The 15646-nt window shown below is 39.9% G+C and overlaps 1 protein-coding gene across 1 annotated transcript in view; it reads left to right on the forward strand.

The window, feature by feature from the left end:
• The window catches only part of LOC128653286 (amine oxidase [flavin-containing] A), a 468419-nt gene that overhangs the window by 368369 nt on the left and 84404 nt on the right, over positions 1–15646 (forward strand). The window lies entirely within an intron of this gene.

Below are 15646 nucleotides of genomic sequence, written 5' to 3' on the forward strand. Positions count from 1 at the left end.
GCTCACAAAGTGTACTCGCTAATACGTCTATATGGCTGTCAATCAAAATGTGATTTTCGCGCTAAATCTCCTGCTGTCATTCTCACTGCACTATCACTCGGAGTGTACACATTCTCAAAGTACTGACTGGTGGCGCGCCTCCATTACCAAAGCGCATGTACCGTGATCGACATACACTGTAGTTTGGAGGTGTATGTTACTTGATCACCGACAATAGTAAACAAAGCTTCCCATTGGTCCTGCCTTTAATCACATGGGGGGGGGCTGCGCCTCTGCTACTGATATTACAGGCTGTCATTGAGACTTAAAAAGGCGTCATGATTGGTGGCGGCCAACAGTAAACAAAGCCTCCCATTTGATTCCTTAATAAACAAAGGATTTACCATATTAACAAATATCAGTTGTATTAGGTGTATTTATATATGACAGTGATATATATATATATATAAACACTGGTGGTGCTATAAAGACATATATAATATAGTGAAATCAAGAGTGATAGAAAAATATATTAATAATAAGTAAAATAATACAGGGATAATAGTGTAAGTCTAGAGCCCAATTTCCAATGCAATAAAAAGAAATACACAGGGATGTGTGGGGAAGTGCAGATTATGTAATAATTGTAATATAGTCAGTGAGAAGACGCAGGGATGTGTGGGGAAGTGCAGAATATGTACTAATTGTAATATAGTCAGTGAGAAGACGCTAGTGAATGATATGTTCCCTATATATAGGGACAATATGACCCACTATGTGGGGGATGTGAGGATGCTTGGCATTACTACACAGTGACTCCCTTTTCTGGAATATTAGTGTATGTCTAAAACGATAAAAACAATAACTCACTTATCTGGAGTATTGGTGTGTGACAATATGACCCACTATGTGGGGGATGTGAGGATGCTTGGCATTACTACACAGTGACTCCCTTTTCTGGAATAATAGTGTATGTCTAAAATTATAATAACAATAACTCACTTATCTGGAGTTTTGGTGTGTGTCAAAACTAATAATGAACCAAAAAATGAACAAGTGATATTGATACTAGTACGCGGTGTAGGAATATTAAAAGATATATTACAGGGGATAAACTAAGATGACTACGTGGAATGAGCTAAACCCTTCTAAGGACAACTAGGAAAAAGAGTTGCAATTAAACCTCGTAATGGCCATATACTTGGGTCCCCAATGAAACAGATGGGAAGTGGAATAAAAATACACATAAAACATAAAGTGCAACTAAACAAATGCTATGGAGTCAATGACTTCATTAAGCCCCGTAGGAAACAGTGTTTGAAATTTAAATATCCAGTACGTTTCCCTTTGTCTCAGACGGGTGAATCTGTTGTAATGATGACTAGTTGGGATGCTTTCTAAAGGTGTGATACTGAATTGGCATCCACCTTGTATGGTTTTAGTGCACTTATGTCTGGAGACACTATGTTTAGTCAAGTTTTTAGTTATATTCCTTTTATGTTCCCCCCATCTCAGTCTCACCTTCCTGGAGGTACGTCCAATATACTGGACCCCACATGCACATGTAAGTGCGTAAATGACATAACCAGAATTACATGTAAGATGTTCAGTAATCTGGTGTTCTTCTCCTGTTGTATATGATACTATGGATTTTTTTCCATGTGTAATAAATTTGCACATATGGCACCGTCTATGTCCACATCTATATGTCCCAATGTTATTATCATTCCTTCCTATTGTATGATCAGAATTCCTGGACCCATTTTTATTATATTTGATGTATTTTTTAGTCATAACCACCTTACCCCTTATTGTTATTATAATTTTAGACATACACTATTATTCCAGAAAAGGGAGTCACTGTGTAGTAATGCCAAGCATCCTCACATCCCCCACATAGTGGGTCATATTGTCACACACCAATACTCCAGATAAGTGAGTTATTGTTTTTATCGTTTTAGACATACACTAATATTCCAGAAAAGGGAGTCACTGTGTAGTAATGCCAAGCATCCTCACATCCCCCACATAGTGGGTCATATTGTCCCTATATATAGGGAACATATCATTCACTAGCGTCTTCTCACTGACTATATTACAATTAGTACATATTCTGCACTTCCCCACACATCCCTGCGTCTTCTCACTGACTATATTACAATTATTACATAATCTGCACTTCCCCACACATCCCTGTGTATTTCTTTTTATTGCATTGGAAATTGGGCTCTAGACTTACACTATTATCCCTGTATTATTTTACTTATTATTAATATATTTTTCTATCACTCTTGATTTCACTATATTATATATGTCTTTATAGCACCACCAGTGTTTATATATATATATATATATATCACTGTCATATATAAATACACCTAATACAACTGATATTTGTTAATATGGTAAATCCTTTGTTTATTAAGGAATCAGTATTTCACATTATTCCATTGCTTACATTGGTGCTTCACTATGTAATCTGCTCTCATGATTGCAATAACATCATTTTGCGGAGTTACTGCATCTAGAACAATCGGGTTTAGTAACGGCACATTCCTTGTTTTGTCTCCCCCCACGGACCAATAGTAGCAACCCGTCCAACAATAACATAGGCTTGACAAATGGGAGGCTTTGTTTACTGTTGGCCGCCACCAATCATGACGCCTTTTTAAGTCTCAATGACAGCCTGTAATATCAGTAGCAGAGGCGCGCCCCCCCCCCCATGTGATTACAGGCAGGACCAATGGGAAGCTTTGTTTACTATTGTCGGTGATCAAGTAACATACACCTCCAAACTACAGTGTATGTCGATCACGGTACATGCGCTTTGGTAATGGAGGCGCGCCACCAGTCAGTACTTTGAGAATGTGTACACTCCGAGTGATAGTGCAGTGAGAATGACAGCAGGAGATTTAGCGCGAAAATCACATTTTGATTGACAGCCATATAGACGTATTAGCGAGTACACTTTGTGAGCTATCCACTATAGAATGATTGATGGCTTAGTTACCCAATGAGAGTATAGGAATTACGAATACCTTAGATTGCTAAATGACCATTATAAAAATGTTAGGTCCCTGCAAAATATTAATACATAAAAACACTAATCTAGAAACATTTAGTTTATTTATTCATTTGGGAGATTACTAGAGCATACATAGAAAATGTATGTATTATATTGTAACAGGGGCGGCGTCATTGCTAATGATGGCCCTTGATTGGTTTGAAACTTGACAAATGTTGGGGGTGGGTTGTGGGTGTATTCCCAGTAGCATAGCCCTATATAAGGAGGTTAAGAACTGTGTAAAAACATGCCTGAGGAAACAGTATATCTGAGAAACGCGTCGCATGTATTCCTTATGTATATTATACTTTTTTAACACTGAGATGAGTGGTACTACTTTTTATATTTTTTAATAAATTTACTTTTTTACCAAATCCACTCCTAGTGTTATGTATGGTACTTCCTTTTGCTATGCTACTTTAGAGTACTAATACTCTGACACTCTACCTTGGAACAGCGAGCTGGATTGCTGTGAAATCCAGCCTGTCTCTATGGGCATAATTGATTGCCTTCACCACATGTGAGTATCCTGTGTATATTGGGGTATTGTGGTCTCAATCACCATTGATCTGCACCATTGGCGCCTCTATACTTTGTTTTACATTTTTAGTTTCTCTCCATTTGGATGCTGATAGAGAGCTGCCGTTTCGCTCAGCCAGCTGGATTGCTGCCAAAATCCAGCCCGCCTCTGTTGGCATAATTGAATGCCTTCACCTATTGTGAGTACCCTGTGATCATATTATATTGGTACACCTTCAGAATCTCCATTGATCTGCACCATTGGCGCCCCTTCCGTGTTGTTCTTTCTATTCCAATATTTTGATTGGAAACCGACTATAACAGTAAAAATCCACTTTTGTAACGTGTCTTGTTCAGTGGTGGTCTTCTTTCAGCCTTTCTTACCTTGGCCATGTCTCTGAGTATTGCACACCTTGTGCTTTTGGGCACTCCAGTGATGTTGCAGCTCTGAAATATGGCCAAACTGGTGGCAAGTGGCATCTTGGCAGCTGCACGCTTGACTTTTCTCAGTTCATGGGCAGTTATTTTGCGCCTTTGTTTTTCCACACGCTTCTTGCGACCCTGTTGACTATTTTGAATGAAACGCTTGATTGTTCGATGATCACGCTTCAGAAGCTTTGCAATTTTAAGAGTGCTGCATCCCTCTGCAAGATATCTCACTATTTTTGACTTGTCTGAGCCTGTCAAGTCCTTCTTTTGACCCATTTTGCCAAAGGAAAGGAAGTTGCCTAATAATTATGCACACCTTATATAGGGTGTTGATGTCATTAGACCACACCCCTTCTCATTACAGAGATGCAAATCACCTAATATGCTTAATTGGTAGTAGGCTTTCGAGCCTATACAGCTTGGAGTAAGACAACATGCATAAAGAGGATGATGTGGTCAAAATACTCATTTGCCTAATAATTCTGCACTCCCTGTAATCAATAAAACGGAAAATGACTTATCAAGATGGATTAATTTCCCACTTACACTAGCAGGCAAAATAAACCTAGTTAAAATGACTATTCTCCCTAAATTCCTATATATAATGCAGAACATGCCTTTGTTTATTAAATCTTCTGATCTCAAAAGAATGAATAAAGCTTTTAGGCTTTTTTTGTGGGGGAAAGATAAAGTCAAACTATCTCTAAATAAATTCGTTCTTGAGAGAGATTCGGTGGCATTTGGCTTTCCCTGTCTCCAAAAATATAACTGGGCTTGCTTGGTTAAAATTATTCCAGATTGGCTAGTGGATGTAGGGCATTTTCAAATAAAAGAGTTAGAACAGCTCCTTTTTTAGCCTTTCTCCTTAAAAGCTCTTATACATTTAAATACACCTAAACTACCTACTATGTTGAAAAGGATGTGTACTTTCAAAAACCCTATTATCGCATGGCATAAGATTTGTAAGCTCATAAAAACTGATTATAGCTACTCTAAATATCTACCTATTATAGGTAATCCTGAATTTACAGAGGGGATAAACAACAAGATCTTTAAAAACTGTCAGGTTAAGGGCCTGGTCTATTTCAATCAATGTATTAACCGAGAGTCTGGAAATCTCCACTCATTTGAAAGTATTAAAACAAATTTTCAAGTCGATAACAAAGATTTCTTTGGATATCTACAAGTGAGACACTACTTGAATTCTAAGAAATCTAGTTTTGATAATATGAGTTCGGAGGGCTTGTATACAGGGATCGCCCTCTTCCGTGCTGGTGTGCATTCCATCTCCTACTGGTATAAGCTGCTAATACAAAAAGAAGGAGAGAAGCATCTTACTTGCTTGGCACAAAAGATGGTCACTTGATATACCAGGGATTGATACTTATGCAATAAGCAAAAGTCTTTTGAGGGCTTTGCAAGCTACTCCGTTACTAGCTTGGAGAGAGTCGCAACTAAAATTGATTAATCGTACATATGTAACGCCCCACGCATTGAATCTCTGGAATACAAATCAGTGTTATGCTTGCTGGAGATGTAATTTCCCGAAGGCTAACTTGATCCATTGTATTTGGAGCTGCCCAAAGGTTGCATCCTTCTGGGCAAAAATTTCATTTTGGCTTTCAAAAATATTCAGGCAAAAGATTCATCTTAAATTAGATGACATAATTTTGCTACTTGAAAAGACACCCTTGGTATCTAATCTGAATACAATATTTATAAATTTCACAGTTTTGTGTGCCAGGAACACCATCTTTGCTTCCTGGAAATCGAAGAGTTCTCCAAGTTTTGTGCAATTTTTAAACAATTTACATCTAAAATTAACTATTGAACAGTATGATACATCAATTGATTCAGAACAGGAGATTAAAAGATTTCTTAATAAATGGATACATTTTTTACAAAGCTTACCCACAGATATACAGAAACAATATATATTCCCGTTTAGAAACTCTGTTCCTGTTTTGGAAGCATGTCTTAGAGGTGAACTCCCTAATTGAGGGTATTGGAGATGAGAGGTAAGGCTCGGAAGAGGAAAGGTTTTTTTTTTTTCCCCCTTCTCTCTTCTCGTATCTTGTTTGGTCCTGTTTTGTTTTGTTTTGTCTAGTTGTTTTATATTTTGTGTTTTGATGAATTAGCTACGGTGCTGTTCTGGTCGGCCGGGGCTCAGCCGACCAGTTACGAGAATAACTGTGCAATATAACACAATATTTTTTTTTTTAGACCTGATCATACAAGAAGTAAAAAAGTTTGAGAGACTGGATTACAGAGATTCTGTGCCTAATATATTTTAGTTGAACTCTAGTCATATTTAATTGCGTTAAAGACAATGTATACTGTGTTTATAACCTCAGCCGCTGGAGCCGGGGTTACAAGTTTCTTTTTCCTCTTACTGTCTTTTTTCTTCTCTTTTTTATTTTTGTGCATTTATACACCCTGTGTGGTGTTAATTGTGACTGTAGCTGACTATGTATAAAACAATAAAAATGATGTTAAAAAAAAAACTACTGCAGCTGCTTTCTGGTTTGAGGTTCTAGAAGAGGCTCTCCAGGTGGAGACTCCATTAGAGGATGTTATGGATAGAATTAAGGCCCTTAAGTTGGCTAATTCTTTCATTACAGATGCCGCTTTCCAAATGGCTAAATTAGCGGCAAAGAATACAGGTTTTGCCATTTTAGCACGCAGGGCGTTATGGCTTAAGTCCTGGTCTGCTGATGTGTCATCAAAGTCTAAATTGTTGAACATCCCTTTCAAAGGAAAGACCCTATTCGGGCCTGCACTGAAAGAAATTATTTCAGACATCACTGGAGGGAAAGGCCATGCCCTCCCTCAGGATAAAACAAATAAGATGAGGACCAAACAAAATAATTTTCGTTCCTTTCGGAACTTCAAGGGTGGTCCCGCTTCAGCTTCCCCTGCAGCAAAGCAAGAGGGGAATTCTGTCCAATCCAAGTCAGTCTGGAGACCTAACCAGGCTTGGAACAAAGGTAAACAGGCCAAGAAGCCTGCTGCTGCCTCTAAGACAGCATGAAGGTGTAGCCCCCGATCCAGGACCGGATCTAGTAGGGGGCAGACTCTCTCTCTTCGCTCAGGCTTGGGCAAGAGATGTTCACGATTCCTGGGCTTTAGAAATTGTGTCCCAAGGATATCTTCTGGACTTCAAAGACTCCCCCCCAAGGGGGAGATTTCACATTTCTCAATTGTCTGCAAACCAAACAAAGAGAGAGGCATTCTTACGCTGTGTAGAAGACCTACATACCATGGGAGTGATCCGCCCAGTTCCAAGAGCGGAACAAGGGCTAGGTTTTTACTCAAACCTGTTTGTGGTTCCCAAAAAAGAGGGAACTTTCAGACCGATCTTGGATCTCAAAATTCTAAACAAATTCCTCATAGTACCATCTTTCAAGATGGAGACTATTCAAACTATTCTTCCTCTGATCCAGGAGGGTCAATATATGACTACCGTGGATTTAAAGGATGCTTATCTACACATCCCTATTCACAGAGATCATCATCAATTCCTCAGATTTGCCTTTCTGGACAGGCATTACCAGTTTGTGCAATTAGTCAGGCCTTGGTCAGGATCAAGCCTGTTCCAGACGTTCAAGCATTTAGTCAGGCCTTGGTCAGGATCAAGCCTGTATTTAAACTTATCTGCTTTACAGTGTGACTCACCTTACCTTGTTTTCCATGCAGATAAGGTGGTTTTACGTACCAAACCTGGATTCCTTCCTAAGGTTGTTTCTAATAGGAATATCAATCAGGAGATTGTTGTTCTTTCTCTGTGTCCTAATCCTTCATCAAAGAAGGAACGTCTGTTGCATAATCTTGATGTGGTTCTTGCTTTAAAGTTCTACTTACAAGCAACTAAAGATTTCTGTCAAACATCTTCATTGTTTGTTGTTTATTCTGGTAAACAGAGAGGTCAAAAGGCTACGGCTACCTCTCTTTCCTTTTGGCTGAAAAACATCATCTGTTTGGCTTATGAGACTGCTGGCCAGCAGCCTCCTGAAAGAATTACTGCTCATTCTAATAGAGCAGTGGCTTCCACATGGGCTTTTAAAAATGAGGCTTCTGTTGAACAGATTTGTAAGGCGGCGACTTGGTCTTCGCTTCATACTTTTTCCAAATTTTACAAATTCGATACTTTTGCTTCTTCGGAGGCTATTTTTGGGAGAAAGGTTCTACAAGCAGTGGTGCCTTCCATTTAAGGTACCTGTCTTGTCCCTCCCTTCATCCGTGTCCTAAAGCTTTGGTATTGGTATCCCATAAGTATGGATGAATCCGTGGACTCGATACATCTTACAAGAGAAAACAGAATTTATGCTTACCTGATAAATTTCTTTCTCTTGTGATGTATCGAGTTTTTTAAAAAACTTCAGTCACCACTGCACCCTATAGTTTCTCCTTTTTCTTCCTAGCCTTCGGTCGAATGACTGGGGGGGTGGAGCTAAGGGAGGAGCTATATAGACAGCTCTGCTGTGGGTGCTCTCTCTGCCACTTCCTGTTGGGAAGGAGAATATCCCATAAGTATGGATGAATCCATGGACTCGATACATCACAAGAGAAAGAAATTGATCAGGTAAGCATAAATTCTGTTTTTTTATGTACAAGAAAATAATTCAATTGTATTGTAAATTATCCCCCTTTCTGTTAATGCTGATATTGTTCACCACTTATATGCCTTTGGTGATTAAATTTGAATTTATTGGACAAGAGTGCTTTTGTGAGATCTCTTTCTTTCTTTAATGTTTTTTGATTATTTACTTTTCCCCTTATTTGTATAGCTGGGCTATGACAGAGTAAGTTAAGGTTGTGAGGAAAGAAAGACATTTTATTTGCTTTATGCAGCAGTTTTTTAATGTGACGCAGTTTAATTTTTCTAGCTGCTCACGTGACCGCCGCACTTCCGTTATTTTGGAGCGAAGCTTAATGAGTTTCTCAGTGTCGGCTTTGCAGCTGGATCTCTTTGATCGGATCATCTGCTAAAGAGGAGAAGAACTTTGCAGAAGAGTCTGGCCCTCTTATTAGTGGGATATCTATCCTGTCACGGTAGGAGCCTCAGGCAGTTGAAGTTGCTTCTAAGGGTGACATTTTTTCTTGTGTGCCTAGTATATTTTATGTTTTAAAGGTACTACTAAAATTTGGGCATATCGTTTGTGTGATAAAAATTATTATATTTTTACTTCTTTATAATTTTGTCACTTTTAGTGGGATCTGATTCTGTAGCTATAGACTCAGAACAGGATCAATGTATTACTATGGATAAATGCTTGCTATGTTTAGAGACCCAAATTGTCCTTCCTATGCAATTCTCTTCCCCATACTTAGCAAAAAACTTTAAAATGTAAAGAAAAATTAGTCCCTTCTGAGCCAATGTCCCAAGCCTTAATTGTTTCTTATGCTGTGCCTTCTGCTTCCTCTCAGCCTCCTGGGGGTTTTTATTTACCAGGAGATTTTGCTGTGCAGATAACTTCTGCAGTGTATGCAGCTTTATCTGCTTTCCCTACTTTGGGTAAGCGTAAAAGGAAATCTAAACATATTTCTGCTGGTAAGGTGTCTGACCCCTCTAAAACTGTGTTGGTCAAACTTTCCCAAATGTCTGATGAGAAGGATACTTCAGTAGCTTCTAAAGTGGAAATCTCAGACTCTGACATTATGGGGGAAAATTCTTCAGAATCTGAAGAAGTTAATTTCATATTTAAGCTTGAACATCTCTGGTTGCTTCTGAAGGAGGTTCTAGCTACTTTGGACGACTCTCATCCGTGGATGTTTTTCCAGTTCCAGACAAGATGTCTAAAATTATAGCTCGGGAATAGGATAAGCCAGGGGTTCTTTTTTCCCCTTCCCCTGTTTTTAAAAATATGTTTCCTGTTGATGACTCCATTCCTATAGAGGATAGTTGTTCCTTTACGGATCCCATGGAAAAGAAGCTAGAGGCTTACTTTAAAAAAGATTTACATCCATCAAGATTTACAGTGGCAACCTGAAGGCAAGTATTGCAACGGTTTGCAGGAGCAGCATCTTATTGGTGCGATGCCCAGTCCGATCTAATATCAGAAGAGACTACGATAGAGGAGATCCAAGATGGGATCAAAGCTCTTAAACTGGCCAATACCTTTATCTATGAGATGAGGGGAAAAAAAAAAAGCTTTATCTGCAATGCCAACATGCAGGTAATTAGACTGGGAGCTAAGATGTCTAGCTTCACTGTTCTAGCTCGCAGAGCTCTGTAGTTAAAATCTTGGTCAGCTGATGTATCTTCAAAGGCCAAGCTTTTGACTTTACCTTATAAAGGCAAGACCTTATTCGGTCCTGGTCTGCCGGAAATCATTTCAGAGATTACAGGTGGAAAGGGATCTTTCCTACCTCAGGACAAAAAGAATAGACCTAAGGGTCGACAGACTTCTAATTTTCGTTCCTTTCACAACTTTAAGGGACAGAAGTCTTCTTCTTCCAAACCAGACCAATCCAGGTCCTCTTGGAAATCTAGCCAGCCTTGGAATAAGGGAAAACAAAACAAAAAGCCTTCCGCTGACTCTAAATCAGCATTAAGGATCCGCCCCGATCTGTTTTTGGATCAAGTGGGGGGCAGGCTTTCCTTTTTTCGACAGACTTGGATACGAGATGTCCCAGATTGGTGGGCTGTGTACATAGTATCCAAGGGTTACAAAATAGGATTCAAGTCTTGCCCTCCAAGGGGCAGATTTCTCCTGTCAAGACTATCCTCAAACCAGGTAAAAAGAGAGGCCTTCTTAAATTGTGTAGAGGACCTATACTCCCCGGGAGTTATTGTACCAGTCCCTCTGGAGGAACAAGGTCAAGGATTTTATTCAAATCTATTTGTGGTTCCCAAAAAGGAGGGAGCTTTCCGTCCAATTCTAGACTCAAAGTGCCTCAACAAATTCCTCAGGGTTCCTTCCTTCAAGATGGAAATTATTTGTTCCATTGGTTCAGGAAAGTCAGTTCATGACGACTATAGACCTGAAGGACGCGTATTTACATGTTCCCATTCACAGGGATCATCACCAGTTTCTAAGGTTTGCTTTTCTGGACAAGCATTTCCAGTTTGTTGCACTTCCGTTTGGTCTTGCCACGGTTCCCAGAATATTCACAAAGGCTCAGGGAGCTCTTTTTGCAGTGATCAGATTCCAGGGTATTGCTATGGCACCTTATCTTGACGACATCTTGGTTCAAGCGTCATCTTTTCAACTAGCAAAATCTTATACAGAGATGTTGTCTTTTCTACGTTCCCACGGATGGAAAGTGAATCTGGAAAAGAGTTCTCTAGTTCTAGCTACAAGAGTGAGTTTCCTAGGGACAATCAGATTCCCTGTCCATGAAGATTTTCCTGACGGACGTCAGAAAATCCAAACTTCTTGCCTTTCTCTCCAGTCTGCTATTCGTCCATCAGTGGCTCAATGCATGGAGTTGATTGGTCTGATGGTTGTAATGCTCGTGGGATATTCCACTATCAGACCAAACTTGGCCAGTAGTCTTCTTGTCAAGCTGAAATGATAGGAAATATTCCAGAGCAGAGAGAGTTTGCAAAATGAGGTAAGCGGTACTCACAGGAGGCAGGGTAGTCTTTAGCGGTACAGGAAGGAAATCCAGCAGAATGGCAATAGAAGGACCAGAAACAAGCAGGAATCAGGAACAAAGGAAAACCAGTAATATAATAGTTCAGGGATAAATCAATAGAGTGGTCAGGCAGGCAGAGTTCAGTACCAGTATAGCCATCCAATAGTTTAAGGGTTAATCAGGCAGAGTGGTCAGGCAGGCTGATTTCAGCAACAGTATGGCAATCCAGTACTTTAGGGGTTAAGCAAGCAGAATATTCAGACAGGCAAAGTTCAGTAACGTTAACAATCCAGCACATACAGAAAATAGCACGCAGGAGCACACAGTAACACCCATACTTGGGCAGTGATAGGTAGAAAGTGAGCAACTTACATAGGTTCAGGAATCGCGCTACAGGAGATCTTGACCGGCTCCAGAGGAAAATGGACGTGCCGCGATGACGTCACAGCCGCACGCACACAGGAGCTGACTTCCTTCCTAGCAACTACTAGAGCAGCAAGCGCCACGTCCCAGGCAACAGCCAGAGCGGCGTGACAATAGTGGCTTCCATGGACATCATTCCTTTTGCTCTGTTCCATTTGCGACCGCTGCAGCTTTGCATGCTCAGTCAATGGAATGGAGACCATTCAGATTTATCGCAGAAGATAAATCTAGATCCCCTAACAAGAGACTCTCGTGATGGATTTCACAGGAACATCTGTCTCGGGGCACTTGCTTCCTGAGACCTTCTTGGGTGATTGTGACTACGGACACCAGCCTGATAGGAGCTGTTTGGGGTTCTCTAAAAGGTCAGGGCCTGTGGTCTTGAGAAGAGTCTTCTCTTCCCATAAACATCTTGGAATTGAGAGCAATCTTCAATGCCTTGACAGAGTGGCCTCAATTATCTTTAGTCCAGTTTATCAGATTCCAGTCGGACAACATTACTTCAGTGGCTTACATCAACCATCAAGGAGGAACTCTGAGTTCCTTGGCCATGAAAGAGGTGTCTCGCATTCTACAGTGGGCGGAAGCTCAGGATTGTCTCCTATCCGCCATCCACATTCTAGCAGTGGGCAATTGGGAGGCAAATTTTCTGAGCAGGTAGACTTTTCATCCCGGGGAGCGGGCTCTCCATCCGGAAGTCTTCTCAAGGATAACCCTCAGGTGCGGAGTTCTGGAGTTGGATCTAATGGCGTCTCGTCAAACCGCCAAGCTTCAAAGGTACGGATCAAGATCAAGAGATCCTCAGGCCGCTCTGATAGATGCTCTAACGGTTCCTTGGAATTTCGGTCTAGCGTACCCATTTCCTCAGTTTGCTCTCCTTCCACGAGTCATTGCTTGTATCAAACAGGAGAGAGCGTCTGTAATTCTAATAGCTCCTGCTTGGCCTCGCAGGATCTTGTTCGCGGATCTGGTGAAGATGTCATCTCTTCCACCTTGGAGGTTACCTCTGAGGAAGGATCTTCTAATTCAGGGTCCATTCCTCCATCCAAATCTTTATTCACTGAAGCTGACTGCTTGGGGATTGAACGCCTAGTCCTGTCCAGACATGGTTTTTCTGAAGCAATCATTAATACTATGCTTCAGGCTCGTAAACCTGTTACTCGCAAGATTTACCATAAGGTATGGCGTAAATACCTTCATTGGTGTGAATCTAAGGGTTGCTCCTGGAGCCGGGTGAGGATTGCCCGAATTTTATCTTTTCTTTAGGATTTGCCAGATGTTCAAGCTTTTGTTCAGGCCCTGGTCAGAATCAGGCCTGTGTTTAAACCTGTTGCTCCTCCTTGGAGCCTTAACCTAGTTCTTAAAGTTTTGCAGTAGGCTTCGTTTGAGCCGATGCATGTTGTTGATATAAAATTGTTATCTTGGAAAGTTTTGGTTCTCCTTGCTATGTCTTCTGCTCACAGCGTTTCTGAGCTTTCAGTTCTGCAGTGTGATTCCCTGTACCTTATTTTTCATGTAGATAAGGCGGTCCTTCGTACTAAATTGGGGTTTCTCCCTAAGGTGGTGTCGGACCAAAACATTAATCAGAAAATTGTTATTCCTTCTTTTTGCCCTAATCCTTCTTCTCATAAAGGACGTCTTTTGCATAACTTGGATGTTGTGCGTGCTAAAAATTTTACCTACTAAAGATTTTTGGCAATCTTCTGGTCTGTTTGTTGTTTTCTCTGGTAAGGGTCAGAAGGCCACTTCTACTGGTTAATAAGTATGATTCGTTTTGCTTATAAGACAGCTGGACAGCAGCCTCCTGAGAGAATTACGGCTCATTCCACTAGGGCTCTCTCCTCAACTTGGGCTTTAAAAAATGAAGCTTCTGTGGAACAGATTTGCAAGGCGGCAACATGGTCCTCTTTGCATACTTTTTCCAAATTCTACAAATTTGATAGTTTTGCCTCGGCTGAGACCTCTTTTGTGAGAAAAGTGGTTGCTCCTTCTGTTTAGGTTCTCCTGCGTTGTTCTCCCTCCCTTTTCATTCCGTGTTCTCTAGCTTGGGTATTGGTTCCCACTAGTAATTAGAATGATGTTGTGGACTCTCCATGCCATAGGAAAGAAAACACATTTTATGTTTACTTGATAAATTTCTTTCTGGGCATGGAGAGTCCACGACCCCGCTCTCTTTTTAAATTATGTTCGGCAGTTTTTTTTTAATTAAACCTCAGGCAGCTCTATACCCTTGTGTTTCTTCTTTTTCCATTTTCCTTCGGCTAAATGACTGGGGATTATGGGTAAGGGAAGTTGAACTTAACAGCTTTGCTGGGGTGCTCTTTGCCTCCTCCTGCTGGCCAGGAGTTGAATATCCCACTAGTAATTGGAATGATGTCATGGACTCTCCATGTCTGGAAAGAAAGAAATTTATCAGGTAAGCATAAATATTTTTTTATTTCTCTACTTTATTTACCACACCAAAGAAAGTAAGATAAACAATGTGCCCCTGCCTTCAAACAAGGCATATTTTTCTTACAAAATTTGCATGCAGGAAATTTAATGTAGCAAATAATCTCTGCAATGTAGTAAAACATTTCTGATGCATAAATAAAATTCACTTTCATGTCCCTTAAGCAGAAAAAAGTAATGAATCATGATAAAAATACAGATACATAAAACAGACTTTCCAATTTACTTCTATTATACATTTGATTAATTCTCTTGGAATCCTTTTTTGAAGGAACAACCATGCACTACTGGAGGCTTTTTGAGCACACTGGGTAAGCCAATGACAAGAGGTTTATATGTGTAGCTAACAATCCGCATCTAACACCCAATAACACTTTGCTGCACCTGAGCTTACCTAGGTATGCTCTTCAACAAAGGATACCAACGGAACAAAGCCAATTTGATAATAAAAGTAAATTGGAGATTTGTTTAAAATTTGTATGTTCTATCAAAATTATGTGAGTTTAAATTTGATTATACTGTTCCTTTAATACAGGAGGAAAATTTCCATACTCTAAAGAGCTTAAAGGGATTTGAAACCCCAAAATATTCTTTAATGGTTTGGATAAAACATACAATTTTAAACAACCTTCAAATTTACTTCTTTTACCCAAATTTGCTTCATTGTCTTATCCTTTGCTGAAGGAACAGCATTGCACTGCTGGCAGCTAGCTAAACCCATCTAGTTAGCCAATCACAAGAGAAAAATGTGTGCAGGCACCAATCAGCAACTAGCTCCCACTAGTGTAGGATATGTGCATATTATTTTTCAACAAGGGATACCTAGCGAATGAAGCGCATTTGAAAGTAGAAGTGAATTTAAAAGTGTCTTAAAATTACATGCTCTATCTGAATAATGCAAGTTTAATTTTGACTTTCCTATTCCTTTAATGAAAAGGACATATTCTAGAATATTAATTTCATAAATGTTAGTTAAAGCTTCTATCACTGTGTCTGAAATGGAATATTCTTAATGAATGCTTGTCAGATAGCCAGAAGCATTCAATAGCATTGTACTTTGTACCTGTATATGTATCTGCAAACTAGTTTATTTAAACTGCTGAGTAAGTAAAATGTTTCTAATGAGTTAGACTTTGTACTTTTACAGTATGTGTATCCACAGAAAATATTGCCAGCCAGGTAGCATTATAAAGTAGCCGG

The sequence above is a fragment of the Bombina bombina genome, chromosome 3 (genome assembly GCF_027579735.1).
Source record: "Bombina bombina isolate aBomBom1 chromosome 3, aBomBom1.pri, whole genome shotgun sequence".
Classification (NCBI taxonomy): Eukaryota; Metazoa; Chordata; class Amphibia; order Anura; family Bombinatoridae; genus Bombina; species Bombina bombina.